We start from the raw sequence: 14,582 nt of genomic DNA on the forward strand, positions 1-14,582 counted from the left end.
GTATTTGCTATTTTCATCATGAAATACTGCCTTTCCCAAAACCTAGAGAACAAGCAGAAATATAAAGCAAAGCAAATTCAATAAAACTTCCATGGGCTAAGCAGAAGCATGAAGCATCTCTCTCCCTTAAGGAACTTACTGTTTTGTTAGGTAATTAACATATATGCAAAAGTAACAAGTATATTTTCTTAGGACTCTATACTTAAAAACAAAGCATGAGTAACATTGTTTTCCCCACGTGGTATGATTTCCTTCCCTCTGCACTTCTGCATTTCTTTCCATTTTATTTGTACTTTTTCATTGATGATAACCACACCAATACTGTATTTAGTGTATAGAATCCAGCCAAAGGGTGACAGCCTGTACATCATCTTAATACTTACATAAACCCTGAAAAGTTCACCTTTTTACCCTTGTGTTATAGATGGGGAAACTGAGACTTAAAGAATTCAAGTGACTTGAACTAGGCTGCAAACTCTAAATGGAAGATCTGGGATTTGGAATTTAATCTTTTGTGCACAGGACTCAAATGTTTTGAACTACATTAAACCACTGGAATCTACTAAACTTCTCCATATCCTGGGCTCAGCTAAAGAATGATCTGTCTTATGAAGCACTGCAGACACCCTCAGTTAGAGGTAGGTGCGTTCTCTACTCTATTCTCAAAGACCACTGAGTAAAAGCCACCGTTTTCGCAGTTAGCACATTCTACTGTGTTTATACATGACTGTTTCATAGACAGACTACAAATCCTGTGAAGTAAGCTTAGGCAAACACAGTGGCTCTGATCAGCCTTTGAAGGCTAGGGTTTGCACAGAGGTGCCCTTGCCTCCAGACAGACACAAAGGATATTAGCCTCAGAGTAAATGGACCATCCTAGATTTTGGCAGCAAGTCAGTGTCAGGCTGCTCGTACAAGTGCCTGCCTTAGTGAATAGGCTCAGGCTACGGGCACAAGTGGCAGTGAAAGCTTTAAAGAGTGAGATGTGAGAAGAACACAAAAAAATGTTCATTTACCGCACATTCATTTGTGCATCTACTACACGTATGAGCTACACGTTAGGTGCTAGGGATGCAACAGTAAAGAAATAAAATAGACAGGGTTTGTGATTTTATAGAGTTTATATCATGATGAGAAGAAAGATAATAAATCAAGAAGCAAACTATTGAAACAAATAAATGTTGTTAAGTTTGAAGTAATTCTTCGAAAAGAAATCAACACCAATGACAAAAGCAACACCACAATAAAATTATACATAGACACACAGACAGACCTAAGCAGGGATGTGAGAGACAGAAGTGTCTACTTTTGACAGTGTGGTCAGAGGATACATTTAAACTAAGACTTGAATGATGGGAAATAGTCGAATAGATAAAAACAAGAAGGAGAACATTCCAGGCAAAGGGAGGTACCTCCAGGTAGGAAGGTCGGATATACTCTGACAAGTCCCATATGTAACTGCAGCTCTCAATCCCCCCAAATTCCAGAAGGCATACTGACATCAGCATCTGGATGTCTGAGAAAATTTTCAACTTGAATAAATTCTCGATTTTCCCCCAAAACATGCCCCCCCCACCCAGTATTGGCAAACAGGACACAGTCACACACCTGCTTTAGCTAAAAAGTTGGAATCATTCTTTTTAAGGTAGAGAAAAAAAATCTAATTAACTTTACCTTCAAAATATTTCCCAAATCTAACTACTTCTTATTATCTTCATCTCTACCAAACCACACTATCATCTTCTCCCACCTAGACAACATTAAATTCGGTCTTTCTGTTTCTATTGCATCCTTACATTTTATTCTCCGCATAGCAGCCAGAGAGTTTGCATCTATTTTCTACTCAAAATATCCATTGCCTCCCTACGTCACTTAGAGTAAAATTCAAAATCCTCACCATTGGCAGCCCCTTATTCCCTTTATACCTGCTTTCTTACCAATCTCTTCCTCTCTTAATTTGCTCTATTGACTCTGACTTCTTGCTATTCTCTAAACATACTAAAACTATTCTGTCCTTTGCACTAGAATGTAGGATATCAAAGACAGCATTTGCTATTTTGTCTACTCTGCAATCTTTAGCATCTCTGGAAGGAAGGAAGGAAGGAAGGAAGGAAGGAAGGAAGGAAGGAAGGAAGGAAGGAAGGAAGGAAGGAAGGAAGGAAGGAAGGAAGGAAGGAAGGGAGGAAAGAAGGGGAAGAGAAGAAAAAAAAGAAACGAGAAAAGAAGAGAAAAGAAAAGGCAGAGAAGGAAGGAAGGAAGGAATACAGGTAGGCAGTCAAGAAGGCTCCTTGTGTATTCTAGAAGCTCTCAGAAGGTTGTGAACTTGGAGCACAAGACAAAGGAAGGATAGTATGAGGGGCTGAGGATGGAATTGAGTAGACAAGCCAGGCTCATAGTATAGTGGGAAGTTTAGACAGCTTTTTCAATATAAACATAAGCAAAGTATACGGAGGCTGCAGCTACACATACAAATGATTCTAACTCCCCCCCCCCTTTTTTTTTCTGCTACTGACAAAGTCTTGGCTTTCCTGGCTACTTGAATTTCATTCTAACTGTCAAACTGATTATGTTTACCACCTCTCCCAACAGAAATAACTGATACAGGAGACACATACATTACCAATCTGAACTGCACCAAAACAGACATTTGCCAGAATGATTCACTGTACAAACATATGTTTAGTACACTTGATTCCTGCATTGGAAGAGCCATGGATTTAAGAATTAGAAAACTGGGGCATCTGGGTGGCTGAGTCATTAAGGGTCCGCCTTAGGCTCAGGGCGTGATTCCAGAGTCCTGGGATCGAGCCCCGCATCAGGCTCCCTGATCTGCTGGGAGCCTGCTTCTTCCTCTCCCACTCCCCCTGCTTGTGTTCCCTCTCTCACTGGCTGTCTCTCTGTCAAATAAATAAATAAATAAATAAATAAAATCTTAAAAAAAAAAAAGAATTAGAAAACTGGAGTTCAAAGTCCAGTCCCATCTCAAGCTGGGTGACATTAGTTACATAACCTAACCTTTCTAAGCTTCAGTGTCCTTATCTCTAAAATGGGAATAATTACATCTACATTTCAACTTGCTATGACTAGTAAGTGAAATATGATACAGAAAGGACCTGGAACACGGTAGGTCTCTATTTTTCTACAGCAAAGGAAGGATAAGAAAGAGGGGCGTTAATCACTGAGTACTTGCTTAAGGGACTAACACGACCTAGTGATGTGCTTCTGCTCTGTGAACTTCCACCATCTCCCACTGGCAATCAGAGGGAGAGAAAGAGAGATGCTATCTCATTAGAAGTAGTGGAGGGATATGATATAAGAAGACAAATCAAAGAACTTGTATTTTAGGACCTTTGGTGCTGAGACCAGACCCCCTGCCCAACTAGAGAGGTTAACAGGAACATACTATATAAGGACACAGAACTGATTGTTTTTGAGGCCTGGAGGACCCACATACTAGTCTGTTAGATTCTCATACGTATTTCTATGGTGCTCAAATAACACACCAAGTCATATTTTTAGTGGCTAAAGGCTTCTTTACATGGAGCCAAGTGGTTACTCTTTCTTTGGGGGTACAAGGGAGTAGTTTTAAGTTCTGCAATGGCCACATTTTCAAAGGGAAGCTACAAAATAGTGTTCTATAGCTTTAAGAAGAGTTTAAACAAAGTCACTTAAGGGAGTTTTGTGCAATATTTCCAGAGCTTTCATACTCATTTTCTTAACAAGCATTAAACTTACATGTAAAATCTGGTCACGACTACTTCAGAAATAATGAAAAATGGTTCCATTGGGCAGATACAAATATTTATTGGACAGAACTAAATGTCTTTCAAGATTATCAGGTGTTGCCAGTGTTTATACCCAGGGAAGATGTAATCATTCTGTTTTCATCACCTGTTGCTTTTTAATTTCCTTTCTCATTGAGAATCCTATTGCTGCACAGACAATAACATCACTGTCTATATGTATATATACCAACTGTACGGGAGCTTTGGTGCTGGGACAAGATAGGCCAAAATAATAAAGTAAAACAGATTATGCCTTCCAAAGAGCTGTTTGCAAATACTGAAGAAGATGTGCTATCAGTCGCCATGTTTACACAATAGAAATCATAAGAAAAAAAATCATACATTTTCTGAAATGTATTTGAGTAATCTCTCAAGGATAAATTAAATTTGTCTAATAAAATCCTCATTAATGTTGAGCTTTGCATAAATTACTTTAAATAAATATGTGACTACAGAAAGATACTGACCTAAAGAAATGCAGATTTTAGATTCAAGATGTTAAAACACAAATTTGCTACGTGGCAATGAGCTGATTATTTTCCACAAACTCCAGTCTCCTCATTTGGACATGGGGTAGCAAATCCTTGCTCCTAGGTTTGCTATGAATATAACATGAGAACACTTAGGTAAAAGCTCTGAGTACACTGTAAATTAGAGTATAAAATACTACTATGGTATATTAAACAATTATATATATATATATATATATATATAACCAATAATAACATCTGTGCAGAAAACTAGTGAGTATTTTGATTCCTTCCACTGCTTGAAAATTAATTTCTCCATAATTGTTTTCTAGAGCTCATACCAATAAGTTTTAGTCCTGTCAGGGACATATGGATCTTCAACTTACACTAAGATAGCCTGGGGCAAGGCCAGGCCCAAGATTTATGTAGGAAAATCCAACTGTATATTACTCCTTAGAGATCAAAGATCTGAACAGATTTGAAAATAAAAATCAAAACCTGTTCACCTCCCTCCCCAGGAAAATGTACTAATAACCATGGAATAATTTAACCTTCCATCCCTTCCAGAGCATTCTGGTGCTGGAAAAGCAATGAACAGAAAGACTTTGAGGCTACAGCTGTGTCTCTGGGGTCTCCCCTGGAGAAAAGCAGAATGCAGGAACCTGTGATTCAACCCTGATTTTAACAGGGTAATTTTAGTCTAAGGATAAAAGATTTAGTGAGGGAAAGCACAAATTATCTGAGCTGATTTTTTTTTAATCTTTTATTATGTTATGTTAGTCACCATACAGTACATCATTAGTTTTTGATGTAGTGTTCCATGATTCATTGTTTGCGTATAACACCCAGTGCTCCATGCAATCTGTGCCCTCCTTAATACCCATCACCGGCCTATCCCAATCCCCCACCCCCCTCCCTTCTGAAGCCCTCAGTTTGTTTTCTAGCCCTTTGGTGAAGGCAGGATATCAAATGCCATGCCCACAGAATGTCTTTTGTATTCCTGTCTACCAAGTAACAGGTACCTTGCCTTCAAAAAGCAGCAGATTGTCAAGAAAGCTTTTCCTGACCTCCCCCTCCCCCATTTCCAACCCATAATGTTTAGGTATTTTTTTTTTCTATTAATCTGTCTCTTACCTCCATTAGACTACTAGCTAATTGAGGGCACAGGGTACAGGGTGAATCTATCCAATTCCCATTGTTACCACAGTGCCTGTTATCCTGCCTAGCAAATATAAAGCATTCACTAAAATGCTGGAAGAATTAATAGCTGATAGGAACCTACTGGAAAAAAGTACCAGACCTGAGGTCCTTAGACATGCAATTTTACTGTGATTGATCAGAGCAGAACAGGATGCTGTTAGAGAGATACACATTCCTATCAAAAACAACCCAAAACAAGAAAACAACAACAGCCTTACTGTTACCATCCTAGAAACGAATCAGACATCATAGATCAGATTCTCAGATGTCAAAAATACAGTCAGAGATCTTGAGCAGTTATTGCCTCAACTCTGTTGTTTTTGTTATATCATTTTCCCAAAGTGATCACAAGTACTATCTCTCTAAATGAGAAAGTCTGTAGAAAGGGTATTAAAAATATCATCACTGTCAGAGTGCAGGGAAAAAAAGACAACATCTGCTTATACAAAAAAATGGAGGGATGGGTGGATAGATGGATAAATGAACCAGTGAGAATAGTGCTGGCGGTACAAGCAGGAAAAAAAACACTACAATAGATAGATGATATACACATTAATTTATATGTATATACACACATACATGTATACACACACACGAATGCATACACGATGCATAATATTTTACATACAGAATTTATATAGAGAAATTATATAGAAAATTTATATAGAGAATAATATATAATATATTCAAATATAAATAATACAATGAAAAAATATAATATTTTAATATTACATATAAGTTTTACATATAAAATAATACGTATACACACATACACCCATGCACACAATAAAGGAGAGACAACATCTGATCTTAAGTGAGATGTCCTAATATTTAGAGGGAAAGCTTAGCATTTAACTTGACTGTTTGAAATGAATGTTTTTAATAGTATTAAGACGGTATTTGCGGCCAGGGGAACAAGAGATGTTTGCATTTCTTATATGCAGTATAGTATAAATTCTTTCTATCCCTCTAGTGTCCCCCAGATAGGAATACACGGGGAAAGAGGAAAGAGAAACACTTTATCATTAGCTATGTTGCCCTACGCAGAACATTTTGGTTAGCTTGGCCAGAGTCCAGGACTAGGGGTTCTGTCCTTCCCTCTGTGTGCATACACAGATCTCAGTAGATTAGAACAGTCAAGGTGAACAGAAGTCAGGAAAGAGAAAGAAAGCTGGCCAGACTTATTTCAAACTTTGAGTAATGCAGAGTGTCAGCTACATAAGACTGGAATGAAGAGGAAAATGACAAGGTCAGGTTCTGGTTCTTTTTTATTACTTTTGTAGCTTTGGTGAAAAATGTAGCATAGAGAACAAGTACAGTACGAGTTGGGCACATGCAGGAAAAGACAAATACCTCCATACACGCAGGGTGGCTATACACTCTGCTATGCCTGAGATGATCCCAGTGTAAACTGTTGGCCCAGTATAATTTTTAATAACACTTTTCTTTTTAAAGCTGTCCTGGATTAGATGGTAACTATAGAGCTACTCTATTCATAGATCATCTTAATACTCAGGACATGCGCATGGAAGAGAGAGAACACAGAAGATTTTAACACAGACAGCCACCCTCTGGGCAGTAAATGTATCCAAGATTTGACAAGGTTATAAATTCTTCTTGGGATGGGTAACAAAGGGGAGCGAGGAATGCTTAATAACCTCACCTCCTTTGCCTATTCTGATGTACATCTAAAATTTTTAAATTCCATTGAAAGTCTACTCACTTCAGATACAGTACTTTCTCCTATTATATCCTTCATTTCTATCCCCTTTTAGTGTATGAATGAGCAATTGTTTTTCACCAATCCTTGATCATAGTGCAAATGCTAATAGCTATACTATTGGCAATATTTATTAATTTCCCGCTATGTTGCAGTCAAAGATAGATTACATGCATCATCTCCTTGATTTTCTCACTAAGAAGAAGGAGGCAAGAGGATCAAAGGAGAAAGTGGGAGAAATGACAATGGAAGCAAGAGGTTGGAAGGACCTGAAGAAGGGGTCACGAGCCAAGGAATTCAGGTGGCTTACAGAAGCTAGAAAAGGCAAGGAAACAGATTCCCCATAGAGACCCCAGAAAGGAATCAACCCTGCAGACACTTTAGCCCAATGAAACTGATTTTGGACTTCTGGCCTCTAGAATTTTAAGAAAAGAAATGTGCAAAACTGAAAAATTTAAAGGATTTTTTCTATACAATCACTATAGGAGTCATAAGAAACTTTCTAGGTTTATAAGGACTCGTGACTACAGTGGGCTGACTTGGATGATCCAGAATAATCTCTCCATCTCAAAGTTCTTCAACTAATCGCCTGGGCAAGTCTCTTGTGCCATATAAGGCAACATTCACAGGTTCTGGGGGAATAGGATAAAGACATCTTTTGATGGTGAATTTACTGAATACTGTTTTATTCCCTCTGTGAATGTCCTGTTCAAATACCTTGAACTTTTCTGTTGAGCTGTTTGTCTTTATTTATTTGCATTGCAGACTCTAGAAGCTACTGTTTTGTCTGCTTCTGCTAAAGAATTGTAAATGTGTCTTTAAAAATTGAGTATTCAAATTTGTCAACCCTTTCCTTCATGTTTCATGCTTTCTGTGCATAATTTTATAAATACTTCTATATCGAGGTCAAACAGATGTTCTGTTCTAAATCTTTTTGCAAGTTTTAAGGTTCTGGCTTTTTTTGTTTGGTTCACTTTCCATGCTTTAGTTTTTAATCCATCTGGAATGTATATTCGGCTTGTATGTAAAATAAGTACCAATTTACTTATTTTTCTTATATAGAAAGTCAGATTTTCCAGCATTTAAATCTACCTGTTCACCACTGATTTTCTGTATCACTTCAAATTTCCATGTATGCATGCTTCTCTCCTCAGCTCCAATAGACTTCTATTACTGTATCAGTCCTATATTGGCTTAATTCACATATATCAACAATTCTTTTTGGTTGGAGGCACATTCTACATGTCCTATCAAATTATATGTATTTCAAATCATGTGTATGTTTAATAATATTGTTTTCTGCTTAGTGAGCTTTCCAAAGAGTATGTGTTTAATCCCTCCTTGTATCTGTCAATCTACTCATTAATGTCCATTATTTGTTTCTTTATATTTATTTTATCCTAGCCTGTTAAGTTCATCCACATGCATTATTATTTTGATGGTGGATTACTCTTATTTTTAACAGTATAAAACAATGTTCCTTGTGCATAATAAATTTCCTTTAGATTTTTATCTGTTATTTTATCTGTTACTAATATTGCTATAATATTAGTTTTGGTTATAATTTTCCTGGCAATTTTTTCTCTAAATTTTTATGTTTAATACACTTGGATTACATTGTTTCCAGTGTGTTCTACCAAATTACTCTTAGATTATTTCATAGAATTTATTCTACACAATTCGTATTATTTCACATTTCCCGGTACATATTGAGCATTTGAACCATGCATGATGAGAGAGAAAATACATGATAATTTTGTGGGTATCTGTTAATACACAGGAAGAATCAAGTTTGGGTTTAAGACAGATCAGGATATAAGAATATACACCTTTTACCATGTTGAGGTTACTTCAGCTGAAATGACTTGTTAGGATGATGTCTTCTTTCTTCACCTCTCCATGGTTCCCCTCCCAAGTCTCAGCAGAGGAAGAAGTGGGCTTTCCTGAGCTCCGTAGCAGACATATCTTTGTCAGTGTAATCACTTCTTAGTTTTATAATTATGCATAAGGTGCTTAAACACTGAGCCTCAATTCCACTGTTGCTCAAACGGAATTATTCCCACTACATCATGAGATCGCTCTACAGTTAAATGGAATACCATGTTCAAGATACTTCATAAGGCACAAGGCAGGGGCATCTGGGTGGCTCAGCTGGCTAAGCATACAACTCCCGATTTTGGGTTGGGTCTTGATCTCAGGGTTGTGGGATCCAGCCCTGTCTAGAGCTCCGTGCTCACTGGAGCGTCTGCTTGAGATTCTCTCTCTCCTTTTGTCCCTCCCTCCCCTATAAAATATATAAATAAGTCTTTGAAAAAACATAAGGCACAAGGCATGGAGCTGATGTTCCCTGTAGCACCTTTTTGCATGGTGGATACTAAGCGAATGCATATGAAGTGATGTTAAGCTACTTGGGCTGAAAACCTATTTCCACATTTCTAAAGACACATGACATTTATCTAATATTAATTACATGAATGTCCCAGACCTTTATCCTACTCTGACCTTCATCCCTGGAGAACAGGTTGAATAAACATAAATCTCTTCAGTCAGATCAAAGATACAATAAAAAAAATTATAAAGATTTGTTTTTCTTCTCAAGTGACAGGGCAAATCTCATAAAGGCATCATTTCTCATAAAAAATGATGCTTAATTGGTTTAGGATCTATCTGTCCAGCCCATCACCCACAAATCTCACTTACAAAACCCTACCTTGTTTTCTGTGTCATTCATAGAAATGTCCCTCAGGGAAAACAGAGCAATAAATATACAGTATTATTATACAAGGCAGATAACAGGTTTCCCTCTCTCCTTCTCTCCCTCTCTTTTCTTACTCTCCCACTAATGTTCAATGAACATGCCAGGACTCCTTGTTAAAATGGGTGTAGAAAAATTGTTAAATTTCAGCACCAACATAGTAGCCTAAGACTTGAAATTTAAAGACAAGGGGGAGAATGGGGTCTTGAAATGTTTCTTAGATTATTTATCGGGGCCAACAACTGGCAAAACCACATACTCAGTACCATATATTTTCAACACTCTTAACACCCACCTCTCTTCTGAGAACTAGCTTCCTACCATCCAACACATCCCCAACCATATCCAAGACTCTCATATGTACACACAAGTGCTGAAGTCAAGAGAATTAGATTTGAAACCTGCCACCATTACATACTAATAAAATCTTGCACCAGGTAATTCAACTTGTTAAGTCTCAGTTTCTCATCTGTATAATTAGGTTAGGTACCTCTATTTTGCTCATCTCACATCAAGGACTATCAAGGTGTAATTTTCAAAAAGTGAAAAACACGCCTCTTATACAAACATATAGTGAGCATATGTCAAAGGTTTCACTCATTAAGGAAAGAAACAGCAGGATGATAAAGCTAGTTTGAAGGAGAATTAGAGAAACTGAGTAAAAACATGCACTGGAAGAAAGAATGTTGGAGTAAGATTACTACAGAGCAGTGCATCCATAAGCTTGACAGATATCTTTCACACCGGAAAAACACATCACAAATTGTGTAATTGTACAGATTCTTATTCTAATAAATACTAAATAGCATGTCAATCAAATGTGCATTCACTTAGGAGAAGTAAATGATTCTTAGGTGGACCTGTTATTTAATACTTTGATATAATTTTGAAAAGACATAGAGTCATCCTTTTCCACATCTTTCCCACATTTTGGATGATATTTTTTTAATAGTACAAAATATTTATCGAAGTTCTTTAATGTTGTTATGCTCTTTCAAATAGTCATGATTACTGTAACTGCTACTACTATCAGTGCAATCATTATTTATTTTGAAGGCGCTCATATGCCCAGAAGTCTCTGTAAATTTATTATTTCTTCTACTTATTTATTTTTCTATTCATTGTCCTAAGTGATGCAGATATAGAAATGAGGGGGGAAATTGTCAAGATTCTAAGGAACTTTAAGCCTACAATGGGAAAATGTAAGAAAACATAAGAGTATGTTCTGTAAGAGTTACGTACATTATGAGGTTACATAGGAGCTGACAAATTTGTCTACTTCTGCCCAGGGGAGGCAAGAGACTCCATGGATAAACTCTTGCTTTAGATGTGCAGCCAGGCAGCCAATGGGCAGGACACTGGGACTCTAGCTGAAGAATTATTCACAGATAATGAAGACTGAAATAACTCATCACCCACACTGGACGAATTGAAAATAAATTCTTACAGCTATAGCACAGAAGGTGAGGAGACAGTAATGAGAGAGGACACTGGCTAGGGGAGATATGGTCAACCCGAAAAGCCCTCTCTCTCCAGTTCACAGAAGTTGCAAACCAATGGCAATGTTTCCATTATAGGGAAAGAAGAGAAGACTGAGGTAGAGGCCTACATACCTGGATTCAGCCAATGACTAACAGGGGTTCTTTGACAAGTTACTTTCCTTTTCTGAGTCTCAATTTTCTCTTTGTAAGCTGAGGGCTGCTGCACAGCATGATGAGCTCATCCTAGAGAAGTGATGATGTGTATGTGTATAGCAGGCTGAAATCCCTGGGAGGTGGATTTTGAGACAGAGTTATTAAGCACTGCCTTCAATATCAAAACCTTTGTAGGGGAGGTGAAGGGAGCAAGAGCGGGCAGAAGGAATAGCTGAGCTGTGATGCAGGGCCAAGGGAAGTACTGGCCATTTCATGGGATGCTCTGGCACTAGAATGTCCTTTCAGAGTAATCCCAAATTGGGTGGATATGGTCAGATTTTTATCCTCTCTCTCATTGACCAACCATTATGTATAGGCTAGCCCAAGAAGGGTTATGACATTGAGCAAGGTGGCTCTATAGGCTATGCAATCCCTGAACAGCAATGTGTTGCTTCCATAACAATGAAGTCTATTGGCCAACAACACTCCCAATAGATAGGAAAATAAATGCTTGATGGGAGGTGTGGGTGGACATCACAGTGTCCACCACAAGGCAGCACATATTACCTGTCCAGCTCATATATGTGCTACCCTCCCTTCCTTATCTTAACTCTGTTCCACCTATTTGAAATTATTTACAGATTCTCAAACTTGCCCTGAAAGCATATTCTCTATCCCCAGCACCACTACCCTAGCCCCCTCATCCCCATGTTCTCGACTTAGCCATCACTTCTTTCCAAATGCCTTCCATAACATCCTGGGTGTGGGTTACGTTCCTTACTTATGCTCACTATTGGGACGTTAGTCAATCTTTCTTCATGCCTCTGACTCCCCTTCCAACTCTAAGTGATCTGAAGCTGTTTAATGGGACTTCCAATATCTAGCATATAGGGAGTACATATAGTAGATACTGAGTGTGTATTTGTTGGAGAAAAAGATAAATAAGCAGATATGTGAGTTTCAGAGATGGTAAATTAGAATGTGAGTATTTCAACCCAAAGGACTGGGGAAATAGTCTTGAACAATTAGGAGATTAAAAAAACCATGAAGAACTGGTATGAGAAAGTGCCAGTTTGCCAAAGGAGTTATTCTTCATCATGAAATGCTCTGCCATAAATTGAAAGAATACAGCTACCATCATAGATCCCGGGGGCTTGGGGGCAGGGGGCAGAAAGAGAGTGAGGGAGTGAGCTGTCTATGACTCACAATTGTTTTTATAACTTTGTTTCTTAGTGTAATCTTCTACACTTAAGGTTTGATTTCTTTGACCCCTTGATCGTTGGTCACTTTTGGCTTCAGAAGTCTAAGAAAAAGGGAAAAACCACAGCCTTCTTGCATGTGTACATCATTTCCTAAATTATCAGCAGTGGTTTTTAAATCAATATTCTCTGCATAGCTGTGAAAACGCCTCCCTTTCTTGTCCTTCAGGTATTCTGACCACTAAGGCTTCTTTGTGGGATAATGTCTATTGATATTTTATAGGACTTATATTTCAGTCAAACGCTTTCACATTTTTAATCTCCTTTATCAGTAAAACAACCAGTGTGGAATCTATCAGTGTCCATATTTTTCAGAAAGTACAAAAGGCTCAGAGAGGCCAAAAAGCTGCTTAAGGTCACAGAGCAGGGTAAAACTTGGTTCCAAACCCAGTTCTTTAAAGTCCAATGCAAGTCTTCTTATTTTACCATAGTGGGGATGAGACAGCCTTAACAGGTTGTCTCTAATCCTATCTATCTATCTATCTATCTATCTATCTATCTATCTATCTATCTATCTATATCTGATACTTAAAGGTTTTTGGTGCTCCAAATATTAAAAGATAAATATCCCTAGGAAAGAAATATGTATCTAATGCCTTAAATAAAAGCAGAAAAGGAAAGAGCAATTATTGTAGCATAAATTGCTATCTTCTATACTTTAAAAAATACAAAATACACATCATTATCTCTATTTTAATGATGAGAAAACCAACACTCAGAGGTGTTGAGCTACTTGCTCCAGGCCCTCAAACTGGTCATGGAGGTAGTTATGAAAAAACTACCATTTGAATTCAGTTCTTTCTGGCTCCAAAGCCTCTCATCATAATATTATGCCCTCTATTATATTTTTTACATAACCTCCATATTTCAGACTTTCATCCTCCTTCACACTTAGAAATAGCATCAACAAGTTTAAATCTGTCCAAATTGCTCTGGTCTCTTGTGGGAGCCAAAGCACTAGTCCCCACCTGCCATTCTGAGTGAGATTGCTGGATCCAGAGCTATGCATCATTTAAGATCATTAGTGGAAAATCAATAGCTGCAGGAAATAATTGTAGCTATCCCTGCGACCTTGCCCCCTGTGGTACTTCATCCTTGAAGGTTATTTAATTAAAGTCCAAGCAAGATGGGTTAGCTCTGAAGTGGTGTAGAAGTGGAAGTGACATGACACCAGAGGGAAACAGCAGCCTTCACTCCCAGCACGGCAACGTTTGGCTCAGGCAGAGATCTCGGGACACATGGAGCTAAAATACAAGGCTCTGTGAAAGGACACCACCTTGCAGGTGGTTAGATCTTCCCTGAATTTACCAGAAAGGAGTGGGCAGTTATTATTTAGTAAATATCTATTAGGGTATCTATTGGGAAGCTACTGTATGCTACACGCTCAATCTATAAAAAAGCCGAATAGGAAATCAACCCTGATTAACTTCTAGGGATTAATCTGAATAGACGCAAACAACCCAGTAACTATGTAAGCCAAATGTCTCCTGGTATGATAGCTCCAGAAGCATTATAGCTAGACCTATCTTCCAATTATCTAGATTCTGTAAAATCTGGTATGTTGGGGGAAGGGAGATAAGTTTGAGTTTTTGTCTCATGGTACCTCTTTCTGAATTCAGATCACAGCTTAAACTTCTACTCCAGCCTCACTAATTCCACTGCCATGGCCCCCACTTCACCTGGCAGTGAATGATTTGTTTCCAATGTTTCCAGACCATCGTCCACCCTCAAATTTATACTGCTGCCATTTTGTAGTAAG

This window comes from Ursus maritimus, unplaced genomic scaffold (assembly GCF_017311325.1).
Source record: "Ursus maritimus isolate PB19 unplaced genomic scaffold, ASM1731132v1 scaffold_23, whole genome shotgun sequence".
Taxonomy (NCBI): Eukaryota; Metazoa; Chordata; class Mammalia; order Carnivora; family Ursidae; genus Ursus; species Ursus maritimus.